Consider the following 24,697-nt stretch of genomic DNA (forward strand, 5'->3'; position numbering starts at 1 on the left):
TAGTATAGACTGGATGATAATGATATAAAAAATATATATATATCACTACTGCAGGACAGGTATATATTATATAATGACGGACCTGCTGGACACTGTCAGCAGAATGCGTTTATAGAATAAAAACACCACACGACGAGTGTTTAACTTTTTCAGGCAGACAATCACAATATACTGGTGGTCAGTGGTCACTGGTCAGTCACACTGGCAGTGGCACTCTGGCAGCAAAAGTGTGCACTGTTAAATATGTACTCCTGCTATAACTGCTCCCCAGTCTCCCCCACAATTAAGCTGTGTGAGCAGTGAGCACTCAGCACAGTCAGATATACATAGATGATGCAGCACACTGAGGCTGAGCACAGATATGGTATGTGACTGTGTATCGTTTTTTTTCAGGCAGAGAACGGATTATATTAAATAATAAAAATAAATAAAACTGCACTGGTGGTCAGTCACTAGTATAACTATCAGCAAAACTCTGCACTCTCTGAGTACTCCTCCTAATGCTCCAGTAAATCAAGTGTCTCACTCTCTATCTATTCTAAACGGAGAGGACGCCAGCCACGTCCTCTCCCTATCAATCTCAATGCACGTGTGAAAATGGCGGCGCCGCGCGGCTCCTTATATAGAATCCGAGTCTCGCGATAGAATCCTAGCCTCGCGAGAATCCGACAGCGGGATGATGACGTTCGGGCGCGCTCGGGTTAACTGAGCAAGGCGGGAGGATCCGAGTCGCTCGGACCCGTGTAAAAAAAGGTGAAGTTCGGGCGGGTTCGGATTCCGAGGAACCGAACCCGCTCATCACTAATATCTAGGTATGCCCCTGGACTTACTCATTGTCATGTGGTATAAAATGAACTCGAGGGCTTTTTAATGTTATATAATATGAACTGTAATGAGGCACAATATGAACGGGGAACACTATTTATCATAATGTGAATTGGGGTTAATGTGCGGCATAATGTGTACTGGCAGCTCTGAAATGTGACATAGGGTGAACTTCAGCACTACTGCAATTCATAAAAGAGACTAGGGCACTACTATGGGATATAACAATAAATAAGGCTCTACTATTGTCCCGAAAATGAACTAGGGCACTATTATAGGGTATAAAATTAACAACTGCTGCAGAGAAGTGTTTCTCTAGAAGCATTGGGACCAGGGCCCTTTCAAAATGTTGCTATGGGGCCCATAAAGTTCTGATTATACCCCTGTATGCAGCTTTTTGCAAATGATAATGCTTAAAAGGCTATCCTACTTTTAGACAACTTACCCTTAATAAAACTTGCTTTTTGTAACGGATCTACTCATTTTTGAAGCAAAAAAAAATAAAAAAAATAAAAATGTTTTTTTTTCACATAATAAAAAGTAAATCCAATTTCAGTAATAGTCACATAATATGGGCTATAATATATAATTAACTTTAGAAACAATTCAAGAAAATATTGCTATTTGATTATGTTGTAATTATTTCCTAGAGTCAAACTACATGTTAGGAACATTTTTATACACTGCAGAAATAAAAACAAATATGTGATAGGACACTAACCAGATTCATTTTGTTATCTGTACATACTGCAAATAGTGTACTATGTTGTGATAGAAATGAAAAGTATGCAAGTACAGCCTGAGAAATGGCAATAGATGAACAGAAATCTTACCTTCCTGTCATCTAGTGGCCTTTCTGGAAAATGCAGCTAAAATTTCAAGTCCACAAAATCTCACCAGTGATTCACTTGCCATTTAGTCTAAAATATGAATAAAATATGTGACTAGGGAAGGTTTGTAGCCATACAAGAATAGAAACATAATATGTGTTTGTCATGAGTGCTGCATGTTTGTTGCTAAATTTGTTGGAATACAAATTAAATGACGGTATATTAGCTTAGCAAAATTTTAAAATGTATACTATAAAATATTTTAAAGGTTTTGTCACTGTTAAGTTCAATAGCAATATGTTTATAATTATGGATTTTTTTAAAATAAATACCCAAAGCGTTAATTAATTCACTGATCTTAAAATGAGTCACAATAAGGTCAACATGGGCTAATTACGGATGCCAAATCCAGTGCACATTTAAAATTAAGATGAAAATAATATTTTCATTTATCTATTTTTGAACTGTCAATCCATATAATTGTATGATTAAAGACCACCTTATTAACTCAAATTGAAAATAAAATGAATAGCATTATACATCATTTAAAATAAAATTACATGCTAAAATGATTAGTGTCTATAATACGCAGAATTAATTTCACGTAGAGACATTGCAAAAACCTCAAACATTTCGAACCACCTGTATATTTAGTTTGCACAATGGAAATTGTCTAACTGCATACCAAGGTATATAATGGCCCTAACCAGAATAAAGCTGGTGGGGGCCCAAGGCAACGGAGGCTGTGACCCACACATACACACATACGCTCTTGATGTCACTCATGGAGCAGCAGCAGGGACAGTAAGCCAGCTTACACAGTCTCTATCTCTTGCGGGATTTCTCTTCACTATCCAGCGAGACGGCGGCCGCTGTTAATGAACAGCTGAACCACTGGAGGGAGACTCCTGCGATTGAAAAACGCAGTGAGTGGGTGCCCCTAGGGTTGGACTTTTCCACAGGGGTACAGGGGAAAGCTCCAGTGGGTTCCACTGCCTGGGGGCCCACCCCCTCCTCTAGGGATCAGGTTCTAGACCGTACACTTGAATTATACATTATGCATATGTTACATTATACTGCACACGACTATGGTGTAGTTTCTATGGTGCATTTCTGTTATTAATCTGGTACATTATTACCATGCATGCACATGCAGTATAAACTATATATATTTATCAATGAGGCCCAGATCATCCACTATTGTTTAGCCAAGCCTTTAAGCATGGGCCCCTACCTCTGAATATCTTAGTTGGACTTTCATGTCCCAGTCCAACACTGCAGAACCCTAATGTGTGGTGGCCCCCAGGAGGACCGCCACTGTCACCCCTCCCTTAATCCGGCCCTGGCCTTGACATTGATAATACAACACAATATTGAAAGAACGCACTTTACACACTAAATCTTCGGTTCTCAATTTTTTTTTGAATAACGGCGCCCTAAAGTTTTCACAGCACCCATAGGCCAAAAGTTTCTTATTGAGACATTTTAAAAATATTAAATTAATATTAAATTAAATAAATTGTGTTATATGTCATCCTTAGGTTCAATTATAAGGTGTGGACAGGATTTGCTTCTGTTTGTCGACAAATTTTATGATTGGCAGCCGCCAGCACTGGGTTTATCTATTACATTCACCATAAATCACTTGAATTGGTCAGTCCTGGACAACCAATCCAAGGCACCCATGCAAGTGTCCCGAGGCACCCCAGGGTGCCACGGCACACAGTTTGAGAACCACTGCACTAAATACTATATAACTGCAATAATGAACATGTAATATCTATACAGTATATATAATAAAACTATAAAGATTGTGTCTGTACATTGCAATTTTTGGGAGAAATCTACTTCTAGAGACAGTTAATTAACTATGGAGACGAAAAAAAAATAATTCAGAATTTTGGTCTGTTTGTTCGTTCTGGCATCATGCAAAAACTTCTGGATGAATTTGGATTGTTTACACTATTGTATATCTTAGAGATCTAGAAAAAAAACTGAGGTATGTATGATCTCAATGTGACATCAGGGAGAGAAGCAATAAAGGAAAAACCATATACTTGACACTCAGTGCACTGAAAGTTTTGTTCTAATTACCTGCATGCTTCTGGGGAACTTGTCCAAGTTATGCAATGGAACACCACTTAAAATGACTGCTCTGCAGAGGAACCTAACTGAGACAGAGATTCTAACGGGATGGGGTGCAGTTGAGACTGTTTATACCATGAATACCTCTTCTCCTCAACAATTTTCCTTTACAAACGATTAGCATATCATTTTCGTATTCAAATATATCTGCAGTCGCACACATAATATAGGCATGCCGCATATCATTTTAATCAGCAGAAGTTGCTATTGTGTCCTATTCATTAAGCAATCCTAGAAAACACTGTAATATGGAATTTCGGATGCAGATACAGCCGCAGTCACACACATAATATAGGCATGCCGCATATAATTTTAATCAGCAGAAGCTGCTTGTGTGTCCTATTCATTTAGCATTTCTAGAAAACACTGAAACATACCATTTTGTATGCCGATACAGCCGCAGTCAGAATAAAGGCATGCAGCATATAATTTTAATTATCAGAGTCAGTGCATCCTAGTCATATAGCAATGCTAATAAGATGCATTTTCAGCAAAAAAGACACCCAATGCTAGCGGAGTTGCATAGACCAGTCCACTCACTCACGCCAGGCATCTCCCGCTGCGTGGTATATTGAGGCAAGGTGTATGAGGACATATCTGTAGTGCAATCATATAACAGTACAATGTCTATGTTGCATGACCCAATTACTTACAAACTACTGGGAGCTGCAGATGAAGTTTGCCTCCTGTTATTAAAAGAACCTGCCTAATACCCATTGTCACACTCGCGGCGCTGCAGCTGCCGCGCTTACCGCTCCGGGTGCGCTGGGTCTCCCAGCGGTCGTCGCCCCCGGTGGGCTCTGGGTCGTCGCGTCTTGCTGGCGCTGCCTCCGGCAGGTTCCCTGGGTGTGGGCGCCGCCATTGCGCCTGGCATCCACGAGAGCGTGGTGAGCGGGTGACGTCATCGGCCCCTTCCGCCAATCGGGAGAGGGCGGGAAGTTCAAAGACAGACGCCGTACAGAGCCCCGGAGCCTGAGTATCGTCTTTTCCAATTATCACCAGTGCTAGCAGCGTTCAGCGTGTTCTCAAGCTGAACGTCTCCTGTGTTCCAGCGTTGCAGAGTATCTTTCATGGGTACATTCTCTGTGCTACCAGCGTTACAGAGTATCTCTCAGTGGGACATTTCCTGTACTACCAGCGTTACAGTGTATCACTTAGTGGAACCTTCCCCGTGCTACCAGCGTTACAGTGTATCACTCAGTGGAACCTTCCCTGTGCTACCAGCGTTACAGTGTAGCACTCAGTGGGACATTCTCTGCGTTACCAGCGTTACAGTGTATCTCTCAGAGGGACACCTCCTGTGCTTCCAGTATTACAGGGTATCCCTAAGTGGAACGCCTCCCAAACTTCCAGAGTTACACTGAATCTCAAATCCTCATTTATTCCTTCAGCATCACTCACAAGTTCTTCATTCTTCTGTGTGCTTCAACATCGTTCTCAAATCCTCATTCATTTCTTCAACATCGCTCACAAGTTCTTCATTCTTCTGTGTGCTTCAGCATCGTTCTCAAATCTTCATTCATTTCTTCAACATCGCTCACAAGTTCTTCATTCTTCTGTGTACTTCAGCATCGCCCCCAAGCCTTGGCCACAACTAATTCTTTAGCATTACATGTCAGTTAATACGGCTAAGTTCTGCATGAGGAAAACCTACATCCGGCCATCTCTGCTCCAGCCCAGCTGTGGTTCCTCTTCCCTATCATCGGAAGAACCCACGAGTTCTCAACACTCCCAACCCAGGTCAGTGACAGTATACTCAGGCCACATGGACCAGGGGGATCGGAACCCAGAGTCAAGTGCCATCCAAAACTTGGCTTCCCGAGTTCAGAGTCAGGAGGCGGCACAGAGCCAGGTGATGCAGTATCTCCAGGAATTATCCGGCCGGCTGGATCAAATTCAGGCCTCCCTGGCTTCAGTAGTTCCAGCTCCTGCTCTAGTACATGCTCCAGCAGTCATCTCCAGTAATGTTCAATCCTCGTCTGGAACCAGGTCACGCCTTCAGCTTCCCACTCCCTCTCGCTATAATGGGAATCCAAAGAATTGCCGTGGTTTTCTCAACCAATGCGAGGTGCATTTTGAACTTCTCTCACACAATTTCCCCACGGATCGGTCCAAAGTGGCATACATTATTTCCTTGCTTGAAGGTTCAGCGTTGGATTGGGTGTCTCCGTTGTGGGAACGATCTGACCAATTGGTTTCCAGTTACACTAATTTCATCGCGCCATTCCGAAGTATTTTTGATGAGCCCAGCAGAACGACCACTGCTTCCTCGGACCTGCTCCGAGTCCGTCAAGGCTCCCGTTCTGTGGGACAGTATGTGGTTCACTTCCAGACCATTGCCTCAGAACTATGCTGGAATAATGATGCTCTCAGGGCCGCTTTCTGGAACGGGCTCTCTGACCGTCTGAAGGACGAGCTGGTCACTAGGGATCTGCCGGATCCTTTAGTAGAGTTGATCTCACTCTGTGTCAAGGTGGATCTTCGCATGCAGGAACGAGGTGGCGAACGTAGTCGGTCGGATCAATCCAGATTCCGGCTTCTCCCGCCTAAGCAAACAGTTACTCCGAGTCCGGACGAACCCATGCAAATCAACCGATCCCGGCTGTTCCAGGAGGAACAACAGCGCTGTCGTGAGGGTAAACTCTGCCTCTACTGTGGAGCCGCGGATCACTTTATCAAGTTCTGCAAGTCACGTCCGGGAACGGGCAGGCCTAGCTTGTTCCGGAGGAGTCAAATTAGGGGTTACATCTAAATCTTCACCGACAGTGGATTGTTTACTCTCCGTGTCTCTGTTTTCTGAGTCTATAGCCAAACCTGTTAAGGCCCTGCTGGACTCTGGGCTGCAGGGAATTTTGTTTCTCTTTCTTGTGTTCAGAGTCTGGGTTTACGGTTACAGTCTGTCAAATGACCTATAACGTTGACTGCCATCAATGGTACCAAAATATCTAATGGTCTTATTACAAGTCGCATAGAGCCAATCAAGCTGCAGGTCGGAGCTCTGCATCAAGAACATTTGGAGTTTCTAGTAATTCCGGAGATGCCTCACGATGTTGTTCTTGGCTTAAAATTCACAACCCTCACGTCGACTGGAAGTCGTCACAAATATTGTCCTGGAGTTCATTTTGTCACTCTAGTTGTCTCACTCCTGTTTACCCGCTCCGTGCATCTTCCAAGTCGGATGAGGAGCTCATTCCGGAGGCCTATCGGGAGTTCACAGTTGTGTTCTTGGAACAGGCGGCCGATCAGTTACCACCCCATAGACCCTGGGACTGTCCCATTGAGCTTATCCCAGGGAAAATGCCACCCCGGGGATGCACATATCCCTTGTCATTACCCAAGACCCAAGCTATGTCGGACTATATCAAATCTAATCTACTGAAAGGATTCATTCGCCCCTCTACCTCCCCGGCTGGAGCAGGTTTCTTTTTCGTGAAGAAGAAGGATGGGGGGGTTAAGACCATGTATTGATTATCGTGGCTTAAACGATATCACAATTAAAAACAAATACCCTTTGCAGCTAATTACTGAGCTATTTGATAGGGTTCGTGGAGCCCACGTCTTCACTAAGATCGACTTAAGAGGAGCCTATAATCTGATACGTATCTGACAGGGGGAAGAATGGAAGACGGCCTTCAATACCAGGGACGGGCATTACGAATATCTGGTAATGCCGTTTGGCCTCAGCAATGCCCCTGCCATTTTTCAGGGATTTGTAAATGAAATCTTCCGAGATATGTTATACCAAAGCGTAGTGGTGTACTTGGATGACATTCTGATATTTTCTAAGAATCTTGCAGAGCACAGAGTACAGGTCAAAGAAGTACTTCTTCGCTTACAAAGGAATCGTCTCTATGGCAAGATTTCCAAATGTATCTTTGAGGTCCCTTCAATTCCGTTCCTCGGTTATGTCATCTCGGGTACGGAGCTTCGCATGGATCCGGAAAAACTCACTGCCATTCGGGACTGGACTCAGCCTCTCTCCTTGAAAATGGTACAAAGATTCCTGGGCTTTGCAAATTACTACCGGAAATTCATTAAGGGATTTTCTACCATCGTTGCACCCATTACTGCCCTTACCAAAAAGGGGTCTGACCCAAGTCTCTGGTCTTCCGAAGCTGTGGAAGCATTTGCCCGGTTGAAATCAGCCTTTATGTCTGCTCCGGTATTCCAACAACCGAGTTACTCAAAACCATTCTTCTTGGAAGTCGATGCTTTCTCAGTAGGCATCGGTGCCGTCCTTTCACAGTACTTTTCTGATGGGAAGTTACATCCATGTGGTTTCCATTCTCATAAGTTCTCTCCTGCTGAACAAAACTACACCATTGGAGATCAGGAACTTTTAGCAATAAAATCTGCCCTAGAAGAATGGAGGTACTTATTGGAAGGTGCTAAACACCTAATTACTATTTACACCGATCACAAGAACTTGTTGTATATCAAGACGGCCCAGTGCTTGAATCCCCGTCAAGCTAGATGGGCGCTCTTCACTCGGTTCTCGTTCGTTATTAAGTACCGGTCCGGGACTCTTAACGCTAAGGCTGATGCTCTGTCTCGTTCTTTAACAGCCTCGGATGAGGAGCATTCCTTTGAAAAGAGTTTAATTCTCAGTCCAGTCTCTATTTCAGCAGCTCCCACCTCTCTGGGTCCTCCTCCTGGGAGAATGTCTGTACCAGTTGAATTTCGACCAAAGTTACTGCAGTGGGTTCATATCTCCAAGTTTTCCAGTCATCCTGGAATTCAAAAAATGTGTGAATTTCTACGAAGGTCATACTGGTGGGACACCATGAAGAAGGATATACAAGATTATGTAAATTTATGTCCTCAATGTGCTCAGCACAAAACTCTTCGTCTGCCTCCTGCGGGGTTGCTTCGTCCACTGTCCATTCCTAAGAAACCCTGGACCCATATTTCTATGGACATTATTACCGAATTACCCCTCTCCAAGGGTTACAATACCATCTGGGTGATTATTGACTGCTTTTCAAAAATGGCACATTTTGTTCCGTTGACCGGTTTACCAACGGCTCCCAAGTTGGCTTTACTATTTATTCGTGAACACTTCCGCCTGCACGGGTTACCTCGGGAGATAGTCTCTGATCGAGGGGTACAGTTCACTGCAAGATTTTGGAGGGCCCTCTGCTCAGCCTTACAAAAAAACTCAAGTTCTCATCTGCTTACCATCCACAAACCAATGGGCAAACTGAACGTGTCAATCAAGATTTAGAGACTTTTCTCCGCGTTTATCTCTCTCCTTCACAGGACGATTGGGTGGAACTGTACCCTAGGTCGAGTTTGCCCATAATCATCTGTACCACTCTTCCACTGGTGAGTCCCCATTCTTTATTAATTACGGATTCTATCCACGAGTCCCAGAATTACCAATTTTTCCTTCGGAGGATGTTCCTGCTGCAGCTTCCACTCTCCGGCACTTCAGTCAAATCTGGAGTAGGGTTCATGCTAATCTCAAGAAAATCTCTGGCCACTACAAATTCTTTGCGGATAGAAAACGGCGAGCAGCTCCTCAATACAAAGTTGGTGACAGGGTATGGCTCTCTACCCGCAATCTTCGTTTAAGAGTACCCGCTATGAAGTTTGCTCCGAGGTTCATCGGTCCTTACCCCGTTTTGCAAGTCCTGAACCCTGTTGTCTGCAAATTGGGATTGCCTTCCCACTTTCGGGTACCAAATTCTTTACATGTTTCTCTCCTTCGTCCCCTCATTTTAAATCGGTTTCATTTGGAGTCTCCTAGCCCAACCTTGGTAGAGACTGAAGCTGGAACAGAATTTGAAATCAAAACTATTCTTGACTCTCGTTATCTTCACAAGAATTTACAGTATCTGGTAGAATGGAAAGGTTATGGTCCTGAGGAGAGGAGCTGGGTCAAAGCTTCTGAAGTCACTGCTCCCTGACTAGTCCGGATCTTTCATTCTAAACATCCAACAAAACCAGGAAAGTGTCCAGGGGCCACTCCTAGAGGAGAGGGTACTGTCACACCCGCGGCGCTGCGGCTGCCGCGCTTACCGCTCTGGGTGCGCTGGGTCTCGCGGCGGTTGTCGCCCCCGGTGGGCTCCGGGTCATCGCTTCTTGCTCGCGCTGCCTCCGGCGGGTGCCCAGGATGTGGGCGCCGCCATTGTGCCCGGCATCCACGAGAGCATGGTGAGCGGGTGATGTCATCAGCCCCTTCCGCCAATCGGGAGAGGGCGGGAAGTTCAAAGGCAGACGCCATACAGAGTCCCGGCGCCTGAGTATTTTCTTTTCCAATGATCACCAGTGCTAGCAGCGTTCAGCGTGTTCTCAAGCTAAACGTCTCCTGTGTTCCAGCGTTGCAGAGTATCTTTCAGTGGGACATTCCCTGTGCTACCAGCATTACAGAGTATCTCTCAGTGGTACATTTCCTGTGTTACCAGCGTTAGTGTATCACTCAGTGGAACCTTCCCCGTGCTACCAGCGTTACAGTGTATCACTCAGTGGAACCTTCCCTGTGCTACCAGCGTTACAGTGTAGCACTCAGTGGGACATTCTCTGCGTTACCAGCGTTACAGTGTATCTCTCAGAGGGACACCTCCTGTGCTTCCATTATTACAGGGTATCCCTAAGTGGAACGTCTCCCAAACTTCCAGAGTTACACTGAATCTCAAATCCTCATTTATTTTTTCAGCATCACTCACAAGTTCTTAATTCTTCTGTGTGCTTCAACATCGTTCTCAAATCCTCATTCATCCCTTCAGCATCGCTCACAAGTTCTTCATTCTTCTGTGTGCTTCAACATCGTTCTCAAATCTTCATTCATTTCTTCAACATCGCTCACAAGTTCTTCATTCTTCTGTGTACTTCAGCATCGCCCCCAAGCCTTGGCCACAACGAATTCTTTAGCATTACACGTCGGTTACAACAGCTAAGTTCTGCATGAGGAAAACCTACATCCGGCCATCTCTGCTCCGGCCCAGCTGTGGTTCCTCTTCCCTATCATCGGAAGAACCCGCGAGTTCTCAACACTCCCAACCCAGGTCAGTGACACCCATATTATGTGGTCTAATGAGTGAATTTTAAATTGTCAATGGCCCAGACAGGCACTGACAGGAGAAGCCATGATAGGTGATACTGATCACTGCATATATACTGTATATATCCCTACAGGTTTTTTTATAACCCTTTCATGCATGAATTATGATAACCTAATGCTAGATTTTTTTTTTAATATTTTTTATTAGTCTTCAAGGCTTATAAAAGCACAAAAAAGTTTTTTAAAACTTTAAAACTAAAGAATATATACATGTGTCCACTTGAATGGACCACCACTTCCACCAAAGCTGCTACTATTGATAATAATTTGCATAATAATCATTTACAATTTAAAAAAACTTAATGTAACATATAATGATACATATAAGACTATCAGCTGTTAAAACAATCATATATGGCTATTATATGAGAAAAATATTTAGGTTAGGCATACATGCCACTATAAGCCTTGCACACAGTATGGATCTTGAGTGGACATATGATTTTATATCAACTGAGAAAAAATAAATAGAGTGCTTGAGCAAAACATCTACCCTATTATGCCCTAAACATTACTTTCCTTGAATTTTTTTTTTGACCTGCTCTGTTATCTTTGAGTAAAAATAGTTTACAGAAATCCATGAAGTGCTTAATGCTGGGGAAGTTTTTTCAGCCATTGTATTTTTACCTTTATGTTTTAGTAGGAATTAAAAGCTGCCACCAGGTGGAATGCCTTCTAAGTTTGATAGAGGTCCTAAGAAGAGAACAACATGCACTAGTGATGTCGAAAGAGAGCTTCTATAGGAGATAATGACTTGAAAACAGCCTTATACTGTACTGGCTTCTATGCATGAAAGGGTTAACTGTAAAAAAAAAACCATTTCCCCCCCAAAAAAATCTCCCAATAATTGTTGATATTTTAAAATAATTAAATTAAATAAATAACCCATATTCAGTATAATTCTATTAACAAATCTGCATATTTGCTAGTACAATTATAATGAATCAGATTTCAATTGCCAATATTTACATCATTTGATAATTTAGAAAAAAAAAAATCAAATTTTGGAAACCTTTTTGAACACAATTTTCGCTAGTGATGTGCACCGTAAATTTTTCGGGTTTTGTGTTTTGGTTTTGGATTTGGTTCCGCGGCCATGTTTTGGATTCGGATGCGTTTTGGCAAAACCTCCCTGAAATTTTTTTGTCTGATTCGGGTGTGTTTTTTGGATTTGGGTGTTTTTTTAGAAAAAAATGGCTAAGCTAAGCGACCCAAGTGGCCGACACAAACACCTGGCCCATCTAGGAGTGGCACTGCAGTGTCAGACAGGATGGCAGATTTAAAAAATAGTCCCCAAACAGCACATGATGCAAAGAAAAAAGAGGTGCAATGAGGTAGCTGTGTGACTAAGCTAAGCGACCCAAGTGGCCGACACAAACACCTGGCCCATCTAGATGTGGCACTGCAGTGTCAGACAGGATGGCAGATTTAAAAAATAGTCCCCAAACAGCACATGATGCAAAAAAAAAAAGAGGTGCAATGAGGTAGCTGTGTGACTAAGCTAAGTGACCCAAGTGTCCGACACAAACACCTGGCCAATCTAGGAGTGGCACTGCAGTGTCAGACAGGATGGCAGATTTAAAAAATAGTCCCCAAACAGCACATGATGCAAAGAAAAAAAGAGGTGCAATGAGGTAGCTGTGTGACTAAGCTAAGCGACCCAAGTGGCCGACACAAACACCTGGCCCATCTAGGAGTGGCACTGCAGTGTCAGACAGGATGGCAGATTTAAAAAATAGTCCCCAAACAGCACATGATGCAAAGAAAAAAAGAGGTGCACCAAGGTCGCTGGATGGCTAAGCTAAGTGACCCAAGTGGCCGAAACAAACACCTGGCCCATCTAGGAGTGGCACTGCAGTTTTCTAGCGAGAGGATGAGTGCTTCCATCCTCATGTGAATCTGAACCACTAGCCATGAACATAGGCCAGGGCCTCAGCCGTTCCTTGCCACTCCGTGTCGTAAATGGCATATTGGCAAGTTTACGCTTCTCATCAGACGCTTTTAATTTTGATTTTTGGGTCATTTTACTGAACTTTTGTAGTATACTTGACGACACAGAGGTAGAGCAGTGGACTACTCTACCGTACTGCTATATATATATATATATATATATATATATATATATATATATATATACTGGTGGTCAGAAAAATTCTGCACTGCCCTCCTACTATATACTGCGCACAACTAAAATGCAGCACAGGTATGGATGCATGGTATACTTTGCGACACGGAGGTAGAGCAGTGGACTACTGTACCGTACTGCTATATATACACTGGTGGTCAGCAAAATTCTACACTGTCCTCCTACTATATACTGCGCACAACTAAAATGCAGCACAGGTATGGATGCATAGTATACTTGACGACACAGAGGTAGAGCAGTGGACTACTGTATCGTACTGCTATATATATATATATATATATATATATATATATATATATATATATTATATATATACACTGGTGGTCAGCAAAATTCTGCACTGTCCTCCTACTATATACTGCGCACAACTAAAATGCAGCACAGGTATGGATGCATAGTATACTTGACCTAGAGGGCAAAAAGACATACAATAATAGTGCAGATGGTTTTTGAGTGGAATGATGGTTTTATTGCACGATGCACACTTACAAACAAGTGATTTTTTGAGGTGTATAAAATCATCCACATAGGCACTACAGCAAAGGGACCTCTTTCAGGACGTCCACCGAATCATATTGTGTTCCATAAAAAACAAGAAGTGTGCAAAATAGTGCAGATTGATAAAAACAATAGCAGCTTTAATGAATGGTTCCACTTACAAACATATGTTAATATAGGGCATTAACAAAAATCCGCAGGCAGAACAGTTGGTCCCCACTCCTGATATTCCCCAGAAAGATGTCCACGGGTACACTGCAACTCACTTCCGGATAGTGGGTTCAGTAAATCAGTTCGAGCACCAAAGTTCAGCATGAGCGGATCCACATAAACATACCGTCGCTATATATATTAGTGGTCAGCAAAATTCTGCACTGTCCTCCTACTATATACTACAATGCAGTACAGATATGGAGCATTTTTCAGGCAGAGAACGTAGATATTTTCAGCACACTGAGCACAGATATTTGCAAGCACACTGAGCACAGATATTTGCAGCACACTGAACACAGAAACTGAGAGAACGCAGCCACGTCCTCTCGCTATCATCTCCAAAGCACAAGTGAAAATGGCGGCGACGAATCTCGCGAGAATCCAACAGCGGGATGATGACGTTCGGGTGCGCTCAGGTTAACCGAGCAAGGCGGGAAGATCCGAGGCTGCCTCGGAACCATGTAAAATGGGTGAAGTTCAGGGGGGTTCGGATCCTGAGGAACCGAACCCGCTCATCACTAATTTTCGCCAGTTAGGTGGTTAAAAAAGACAGCATACAATACTGAGCCCTGTGGTCCATCACCAATACCTGTAGCCAAATACCAACAGGTTCCATTTCTAACTACCTTTTTTCTTCTGCCCTTTAACCACTTCTCCACCCATGTACAAACATTTGCCCTAAAACTATTATATACCAAATTTTATGTTGAAATAAATATGTCAAATTGTACCTTCTGTATTGGACAAATAAATGCCATCCTCCAATCATGCATTTTCAGAGCTGTACAAATCTTGCATTGGCAGCATATGTCCCTGGATTTGCATGTATTTGTATCTGCCCTTTTGCAGGTACAAAAGATATGTCTCTAAACAGGTGTACAGTATATGCATATTTCTTTCTGGCCACATGAGCTACATTTATGTATACTGTACACAACTTTTATATACTATACCTACATTAGATATGCTATACAAATAGTCATAGGAGGTATCCAATTGCCCGCAGTAGCGAAAAACTGGTGTTTTTTGTGATGTTTCACAATTATTATTTTTTTACAGGAGATCCAATTAGGTCTCCCATGGCAAAATATTTTTTTTTATACGAAAACACACAGGTTCAGTGAAACCTGTGTGCTTTTGATGCCTCAGCCCCGAAAAGCCAGCATTTATCAGGGAATTCACTTCGCCTGTCTGAGGAAAGTGAAACAAAATCCCCAATAAGCCACAGACCCCTCTAGTCAGTGTCCCACAACCACTCCAGTAGCCAAAGACTGCAGAGAGTGTACAGCAGCTTATCGGGGCTAATAGGATAACTGTGTAGAATAACACATTCTGTTTTATGGTATGCAAATGATTTTGCTGCCAGAGCTATTTTTACCTCATGGGACCCTAGGCAAGATACCGGTTTGGGGTCCCCTCCCTCAAGCAAGCCATAGCACTATTTATAGCAATATGTTCATTCCTGATTTTGAGCAGCATTGCAAAAGTACCTTGGCGCGAGTGCAGTGTGATCAAGGCGAGTGTGCAGTCAACCGATAATCACTTACTTGCGTGAATATTGGCATTGCATAAAAATCAGGTCCTAGGCCTTATGAAAGTAGACTTAAAGTCTGTGTTCACATTTAAAGTAAACTGACTGCTCACAGTGGATGAAACCATTTTGTGTGTCCTAACATTTCTCATCCTATCAAAGAACATCACTTAACAAAATTGTCACTAGTGACTTCTAGTAAGTTGATAGGCTGCATTCTCTGGATTATTGGTTCAGAACCTTCTTTTTCTTGGACTGGACAGGGTCTAGGTGTATTGATGAGTGTGTAAAGTAGACTGCAATTCCACCTTACACAGCAATTTAAAACTGTATACTCTCAGCCTGGGTTTGAATCTATACAAAGATATTTAGATCTGTACTGTAAATACAGGATGCATAGTATCCCTACCTTAATCCTGACCCTAACTCAAACCTAACGACATGCCTCACCCTAACTGTAATACCTAACCCTAATATCCTAACCCAAACCACTAAACCAATGCTAATACCCTTATTCCTAATACCCTAACCCAAAGCCTAACTAAACTAACCCTAATACCAAGACTGCTGCACCAACTCTAATACCCTATCTATAATACCCTAACCCAAACCCCAATTACTGACCCTAATACCCTAACCCCTGGCCCAAACCACTACATCAACCCGAATACCTTATCTGTTAAAATAGCAGGGATAAGTGTAAGATAAGTAAATAGAAACATATAAGCATAGAGGTAACCCAATTCTAATAAAGATCTGAAGCACTGTGAGGAAGAAAACAAGCAACAGCAGTATAACTGGGCTCAACAAACCTAAATTATGGTTATGCAACAGATAAGACATACTGTACCTCCCAACTTTCTAAAGTTGGGAGGTGGGACACAGACGCATGCCAAAATGAAAGGGCGTGGCCCCACAGCTAGAGGGCATGGCCTCATGGGAAGTGCCGAAATTGTGGGACACGCCCCCATTTTCACCAATATGGGGGCATGACCCGTGCTTTGTAAGCTGCTGGCCATGCCCCCATCCCTCTCTCATGGTGAATAGATGCTCCGTGCATGTGCAGAACAGCAGTTGAGAGAAGTCTCCCAACTGCCTCACCCACCACAATGCGGGACACTGCGTTCTGCAGGTGAGAAAGCAGGACAGTCCCAGGGGCCTGTCCCATCAACTTTGTGACATTTCGGAAGTATGGATAAGAGATTAACGGTAGAGAAGCTCACATAAACAATGAGCCCCAATTTTTGAAAAAAAAATCATCGACACATTTCTGCATCTAATGTGAAAAATCAAGCATAAATGCAGTACATGTACTGTATAACAGAAAAAAAGCTATCACAGATAATAGTTAAACAAATAGCACAGTCTAATAAACACAAGTAGCAATGTAGTGATGCATGTATATACAATACGTGGACAATAATGTAATACTGCTACACCAACTCTAATACTCTATCCCTAATACTCTAGTCTTAATACCTAAACTAACCCTAATGCCTTAATCCAAAGCGCTACACAAATCCTAATACTCTATAGCTGGGTACACACTGAACGATATGCTGCTCTGATCTGCTGGATCAGATTACATATCGCTCAATTCGGCATATATCGGGTGGTGTGTATGCTGAATATGAGGGTGCATGCGGTTGCTAGCAACATCGTCAGGTTTACAGTATGTTTTGAACATCAAAACCTGACGATATTACTAGCGTCCTGTAGTATGCTAATAAAGGACAGAACATGATAGTTCCATCCTTCATTAAAGTCACCCCAGCGTATGGGCAATCTGGTCTGATGGGAATTTGTTCCAATGTTGGAGCGAATCCCCATTTCTCCACTGTGTAGCCAATTTATCGCTAATATCCTAACACAAACCACTACACCAACTCTACTCTATCCCTAACCCAACCAATAAATTTACCCCAATACTCTAATCCTAAATTTGATATTATGACTAAGATACCTAATTTATGACTCCTTAGAAGGAGTCAATCAGGCGTTTACACAGGTAGACAGACCAACCCTCCCTTTTTTTTTTAAGTACACTATAGGATTTTTTTTATGTTAGGTGGAAATGGACAGGACTGCCTTATATGACAAGTATTTTACAAGTATCTGGGCAGAAGAAATAACATAAAAAAATGATAGATGAATCATCATTACAGATGTGTCCTCTTCTGTTGTGGCTGCAATGCGCAAACAACTCCCGGAATAGCAGGGCGTACGCTATGCTGGCATCTCAGAAATATTACCATAGAATATTAGCATCAGCATAGAAACAGAATTAGTAGTTAGTTGTCCAGATTATGCAGTCAGCAGATTGCATAATCTGGAGAACTAACTACTAACACTGTTTCTATGGTGATGATAAACTGATCCCTGTGCATTATCTCTGTGTTGGTAACAACAGGGATGATGCACACATATGTGTCTTACCAAACATATTGCCACACTGAACTAGCACCTAATGTGCCTGTTGAATGGTCTGCATTAGGATCACCCAGAGTCTCAGAGACAGAGTGGGTACAACAGGCACCCCTATTAAAATGCAATCACACCTGTGTCCCAGACTCCTCACTGTTGCAGTGGCACTGGGTCTGGCAGCCAGTAGGCTCTCAATGTCTGCTAATTGCGGTGCTGCACAGGTGGCACTTGCTGGGTCTTGCTGCTGTGATGGGGCTGGCTGGGATGGTGTGGGTGGGGGCTCCAATGCTTGTGAAGGTGCAGGCAGGTCGATGGCGCTGCGTGTCAACATGAGGCGACATGACATATGCTGCACCAGCAGTGCTTCTCTGGGAGCAGATTTTGTGGGGTCCAGGGCTGTCCACAGGCCCTTTGGAACCCACTTGGTCCTAGGCGAGTGCCTAGGTTGCTTTGCGGGAAATTCATCCCTGCCCTGATATAGCATAGCCCTGAGCTGGTTAGTGGAAAATCAGGGTGGACCCCATGCTGGTTCCGGTTCTCCCCCCCCCCCCCCCCCCAATTTTGTATTAACTTACCAGGCTGTAAGGTCTGGGGATTGGTTACGGTTTTGGGATATGCATTTTTATTAGTTACATTAACCATTTATTAATTGTTTTACACAACAAAGCACAAACATGCAGCTCACAGCCAGGGCTATGACTTTGATAATTCAACTGTGATGTTTCTGCATCTTCTATCGGGTTTACTAACACGATGCTTAAATTTATATTACTTTCTACTAGGGATGAGCTGGTTCATTTCTCGAGGAACCAAACTCCCCCCCCCCCCCCCCTCCCCCGAAATTTCGCTATCCAAGGCATGATCCGAGTCCGATTCGGGATATCCCACCTTACTCGGATCCCAAAGCAAGCCCTAACATCATCTTTCTGCTGTTGGATTCTCGCGGGTTTTGGAGTCTATATAAGTCCTGTATATCTGCGTCATCTTCACTTCGGCTGTGGAGAGTGTACTGGATGGACATGTCCATCTCCAGTACTGTGTTTGGCATGGTGTGTGCCGGGTGCTCTGTCAGCTGTACCTGAAAGAGGTGCTTCTGTATCTGAAAGCGGTGCTTTGCCTGCTGTAATATAAAGTAGAGATGAGCGGGTTCGGTTCTCAGAGAACTGAACCGTACCAAACTTCACCATTCGAGTCCAGATCCGAGTCAGGCTTGGGTTTTCCCGCCTGACTCGGAAACCAGAACAAAGCAAAACTTCATCATCCCGCTGTCGGATTCTCGCGGGGTTTGGATTCCATATAAGGAGCCGCGCGTCCCCGCCATTTTCACTACGGCATTGGAGAGTGTAGAGAGAGGACGTGTCTCCGTTCTCTCAGTGTCCGTGTCTTGTGCTGTATTTGTCCAGTCACAGTTGTTGTGTCCTTTTGCTGCCATATGTCCATTACTGCTGTGTTGTGCTGCATCAGTTCAGTGGTGGTGTATTGTGCTGCATCAGTCCAGTGGTAGTGTCCTGTGCATCAGCCATCAGTTATTCCAGCGACCAGGCAGTCACAGTGGATGTGTCCTCTTGCTGCTATATGTCCATTGCTGCTGTGTTGTGCTGCATCAGTTCAGTGGTGGTGTATTGTGCTGCATCAGTCCAGTGGTAGTGTCCTGTACATCAGCCATCAGTCATTCCAGTGACCAGGCAGTCACAGTGGTATACTTTGCAGCCATATGTCCACTGCTGCCATATGATAATAAACTATAACAACAAGTCCCTTACAGTGTTGCTGTATTGTCCTGCATCAGACCAGTGGTAGTGTCCTGTGCATCAGCCATCAGTCATTCCATTGACCAGGCAGTCACAGTGGAATACTCTGCAGCCATATGTCCACTGCTGCCTTATAATAACAAGTCCCTTACAGTGTTGTTGTGTTGTCCTGCATCAGACCAGTGGTAGTGTCCTGTGCATCAGCCATCAGTCATTCCTGTGCCGCATATTGTGTTATATAACTCCAGAAAAATAATGGAAAACAAAAATTTGAAGGAATAAATAGGGAAAGATCAAGAACCACTTCCTCCTAGTGCTGAAGCTGCTGCCACTAGCCATGACATAGACGATGAAATGCCATCGTCGTCTGCCAAGGCCGATGCCCAATGTGATAGTAGAGGGCATGTAAAATCCAAAAAGTCAAAGTTCAGTAAAAAGACCCCAAAAAATTAATTTAAATCGTCTGAGGAGAAACATAAACTTGCCAATATGCCATTTAGGACATGGAGTGGCAAGGAACGGCTAAGGCCCTGGTCTATGTTCATGACTAGTGGTTCAGCTTCACATGACGATGGAAGCCCTCAACCTCCATTTTGCCATTTAATTCTAGTGATTTGGACGTATAATTTCAGTGATTTTGACGTATAATTCCAGAGATTTTGCAGTATAATTCCAGTGATTTTGCAGTATAATTCCAGTGATTTTGCCATTTAATTCCAGTGATTTTGCAGTATAATTCCAGTGATTTTGCAGTATAATTCCAGTGATTTTGCAGTATAATTCCAGTGATTTTGCAGTATAATTCCAGTGATTTGGACATATAATTCCAGTGATTTGGAAGTATAATTCTAGTGATTTTGACATTTAATTTCAGTGATTTGGACGTATAATTACAGTGATTTAGACATGTGATTCCAGTGATTTTGCCATTTAATACCAGTGATTTGGACGTATAATTCCAGTAATTTTGCCATTTAATTCCAGTGATTTGGATGTATAATTCCAGTGATTTGGACATATAATTCCAGTTGGAATTGTTTGTGTTGCTTGTCTTAGTCATACAGCTACCTCATTGCACCTCTTAGACATATTTGCATGAGGTGCTGTTTGGGGCCTAGTTTTTGAAAAGTGCCATCCTGTCTGACACTGCCGTATGAGTCCAGGGGTACTGCTGTATTAGTCCACCAATTGCAGAATTTAAAAAAAAATAACAAGGGCGTGCTGGAGATGCTGTCAGTGGACCGAACAATTGCGGCCCACTCTCGACATTCATCCACTGCGTGACACTACTAGATGGGCCAGGTGGTTGTGTCGCTTAGCTTATTCATACAGTAACCTCAGTGCACCTTTTTTTCTTCTTTGCATCATGTGCTGCTTGGGGCCTTTTTTATATCTGCCCTCCTGTCTGCCACTGCAGTGCCACTCCTAGATGGGCCAATTGTTTGTGTCGCTTGGCTTAGTCATACAACTACCTCATTGCACCTCTTTGACTTCTTTGCATGAGGTGCTGTTTGGGGCCTAGTTTTTGAAAAGTGCCATCCTGTCTGACACTGCCATTTGAGTCCAGGAGTACTGCTGTATTAGTCCACCAATTGCAGAATTTAAAAAAAATAATAGGGGCGTGCTGGAGATGCTGTCAGTGGACCGAACAATTGCAGCCCACTCTCGACATTCAGCCACTGCGTGACACTACTAGATGGGCCAGGTGGTTGTGTCGGTTAGCTTAGTCATACAGCAGCCTCGGTGCACCTCTTTTTCTTCTTTGCATCATGTGCTGTTTGGGGCCTTTTTTTAATATCTGTCCTCCTGTCTGACACTGCAGTGCCACTCCTAGATGGCCAGGTGTTTGTGCCGCACACTTGTGTCATTTAGCTTAGTCATACAGCCACCTCGGTGCAACCTTTTGGCCTAAAAACAATTTATGCAACACTGTAACCACTGGTATGTGATATAAAAAACACTTCTACATATGTTTGACTCATTTGTGTAACACTGTAACTGCCAGTGTGTGATAAAAAAATACTTCTACATATTTTGACTCATTTGTGTGACTCTGTAACCGCCGGTATGTGGTATAAAATAATACTTCTACATATTTTTGACTCATTTGTGCAACGCTGTTGGTGCAGTCAACCGCAGTGTGTAATTATTATTAGGGATGAGCGGGTTCAGATCTCAGAGACCCGAACTCCCTCGAACTCCATGAACCGAGCCGGGATCCAAGTCCGACTCGGGTTTTCCCGCCAGACTCAGATCCCAGATTGAGGCAAAAAGTTATCATCCTGCTGTCGGATCTCGTTGGTTGTGGATCCCATATATAAGACGACACCCATTGGCGCCATCTTCTCTCCAGCATTGGAGAGTGAGGGAGACAGAACACTGTCTCTCTGTGGGTGGTGGCATCAGGAAGGGTCAATGTGTGTGTGTGTGTGTGTGTGTGTGTGTGTGTGTGTGTGTTGTTTAGAGGTGCTGTCCTCTGTGGTGGTAGGTGTGCTGTAAAGGGGTGCTGTCCTGGCATGCTGTTCTGGGGTACTGTACTGTTACGGGTGCTGTACAGGGATGCTGCTGTCCTGTGCTCTTAGGGGTGCTGTAAAGGGGTGCTGCTGTCCTGTGCTGTTGGGGATGCTGTACAGGGGTGCTGTCCTGGGCTGCTGTCCTGTGCTGTTAGGGGTGCTGTCCTGTGCTGTTAGGGGCTATGTCCTATGTGCTGTAAAAATAAAGGGGCACTGTGGCACTGTCTTATGCAAGGTAAAAATAAAAGGGGCGATGAGCTGTGTGCTGTAAAGATAAAGGGACACTGTGGCACTGTCCTGTGTACTATAAAAATAAAGGGGCGCTGCAGGGTTGTCCTGTGTTCTGTAAAAATAAATGGGCACTTCCTGTGTGCTGTAATAATAAAGGGGCACTATCTTGTGGTGTTAGGGGTGCTGTACAGGGATACTTCCTGAGGTGCTGTCCTGTGCTGTCAGGGGTGCTGTCCGATGCTGTTAGGGGTGCTATCCTGTGTGCTGTAAAAATAAAAGGGCACTGTGGCGCTGTCCTGTGTGCTGTAAAAATAAATGGTTGCTGTGGTGCTGTCCTGTGTGCTGTAAAAATAAAGAGGCACTGTCCTGTGTGCTGTAAAAAGAAAGGGGCACTGTGGCACAGTCCTATGTGCTGTAAACATAAAGGGGTGCTGTCCTGTGTGCTGTAAAAATGAAGGGTTGCTGTGGCGCTGTCCTGTGTGCTGTAAAAATAAAGGGGTGCTGTCCTGTGTGCTGTAAAAATAAAGGATTGCTGTCCTGTGCTGTAATAATAAAGGGGTGCTGTCCTGTGCTGTTAGGGGTGCTGTACAGAGGTGCTGTCCTGTGCTGTTAGGGGTGCTGTACAGGGGTGCTGTCCTGTGCTTTTAGGGTGCTATTCTGTGCTTTTAGTGGTGCTGTCCTGTGTGCTGTAAAAACAAAGGGGTGCTGTGGCGCAGTCCCACATGCTGTAAAAATAAAGGGGCACTGTCCTGTGTGCTGTTAGGGGTGCTGTACAGGGGTGCTCTCCTGTGCTGTACAGGGGTGCTGCAGTCCTGTGCTGTCTTAGGGTGCTGTCCTGTGCTGCTAGGGGTGCTGTACAGGGGTGCTGTCCTGGATTGCTGTCCTGTGCTGTTTGGGGTGCTGTCCTGTGTGCTCTAAAAATAAAGGGGCGCTGTCCTGTATACTGTAATAAAAAAAGAGTGCTGTCCTTTGCTGATAGGGGTGCTTTCCTGGGGTGCTGTCTGGTGCTGCTAGGGGTGCTGTCCTATGTGCTGTAAAAATAAAGGGGCATTGTGGCGCTGTCCTGTGCACTGTACAAAACTAGACATTTCGACATTTCTCATCCATTCCCCCCCCCCCCCCTTGATATCCACACCCACAGAGTGTGCTGACCATTTTCTTTCCAACCACTGTAGAGGGGAGCAGTACAGAGTTCCTGCAGTCCTGTGCTATCCTGTGCTGTCCTGGGGTGCTGTCCTGTGCTGTTAGGGGTGCTGAACAGGGGTGTTATCCTGGGGTGCTGTCCTCTGCTCTTAGGGGCGCTGTCCTGTGTGCTGTAAAAATAAAGGGTGCTGTCCTGTGCTGTTAGGGGTGCTGTACAGGGGTGCTGTCCTGTGCTGTTAGGGGTGCTGTACAGGGGTGCTATCCATCTGCCCTGCCTTATTCAGTAACTAGTTTTTAAAACTGCCATCCTGTCTGCCACTGCAGTGCCACCCACGTGTGTTGCTTAGCTTAGTCACCCAGCTTCCTCGGTGCAACCTTTTGGCCTAAAAACAATATTGTGAGGTGTTCAGAATAGACTGGAAATGAGTGGAAATGTCATTGAGGTTAACAATACTGTAGGAACAAAAAGAAAACAAATTCTGTACTTTTAGCTGTTTTAAAGATACAGATCTAAAATCAAAACCCAAAAGTGTTTTTTTTTTTTTACAAAACCAATCCAGATCCAAAACACGAACAGAGATCCAGATCCAAAACCAAAACACCAAATCTGAAAAGTGTCCGGTGCACATCTCTAATTATTTCATATATTTCTGACTCATTTGTGCGATGCTGTTGGTGCAGTCAACCACAGTATGTAATTATTATATATATTTCTGACCCATTTGTTGACACTGTAACCGCCAGCGTGTGATATAAAAAAATACTTCTGCAGATTTTTTTACTCATTTTTGTGACCGTGTAACCGCCAGTGTGTGATATAAAAAATAATTTTACATATTTTGACTCATTTGTGCGATGCTGTCGGTGCAGTCAACCACAGTGTGTAATTATTATGTATATTTCTGACCCATTTGTTAGATACTGTAACCGCCAGTGTGTGATGTAAAACATATTTCTACATATTTTTTACTCATTTGTGTGACAGTGTAACTGCCAGTGTGTAATATAAAAAATACTTCTACATATTTTGACTCATTTGTGCGACACTGTAACCGCATTGTGTGATGTAAAAAATAATATATATATTTTGATTTAAATTTATATTTTGTGCTGTGTCATCCCAATATATGTCCAGGGACTGCAGCTGCCCTGTTAATCTAGGAGTGTTCTGTCAGTCCACTCAAAATAAAAGACATCTTTTTTTAGATTTTGTGCTGTATCCTCACAGTATACATCCAGGCGTGCTCCATCTATTTCAGAATGCTGTGTCCATAGCTCATATTCTTATTTTATAACTTCTTGTCCTATTTTCATAATTATTCTAATCCCCACATTGTGATTCATTCAAATTAATATTATTAATAATAATTATAAATTAACAAAA

This window comes from Pseudophryne corroboree, chromosome 1, assembly GCF_028390025.1.
Source record: "Pseudophryne corroboree isolate aPseCor3 chromosome 1, aPseCor3.hap2, whole genome shotgun sequence".
NCBI classification, from domain to species: Eukaryota; Metazoa; Chordata; class Amphibia; order Anura; family Myobatrachidae; genus Pseudophryne; species Pseudophryne corroboree.